Source organism: Bremia lactucae (assembly GCF_004359215.1).
Source record: "Bremia lactucae strain SF5 chromosome Unknown BlacSF5_NotPlaced_19_SHOA01000004.1_2068294bp, whole genome shotgun sequence".
NCBI lineage: Eukaryota > Oomycota > Peronosporomycetes > Peronosporales > Peronosporaceae > Bremia > Bremia lactucae.
The window spans coordinates 1880898-1881227 of NW_027152031.1; positions in this window are offsets into that span (position 1 = coordinate 1880898).

Below are 330 nucleotides of genomic sequence, written 5' to 3' on the forward strand. Positions count from 1 at the left end.
AGTTCGTGTTGAATGAACTCGGCTATAGCCGCATGCTGTTCATCTCTGCCCAAAGCGTACAGCTTAGAGATTCAATTTTGACGAAGTTCTCTTATTGGAACCCCGCACCCCTCATTACACTATGGGGAATTTCGGCTACAGGGCCTCCTCCCACCCAACTATCACACACCTTCGGTGCGGGTTGGCAGGGCGGCCATCCATTGGATGGTTGCTCGTCTGCTTTTTAGCCTATCTCCGGCGATGTGTCATCGTACCGCCCTCCGCGGGTATCGATCCACGTACCTCCCGGTCCCAGTTCCAGTGCTTAACCACTCGGCCACTGAGGTCGGT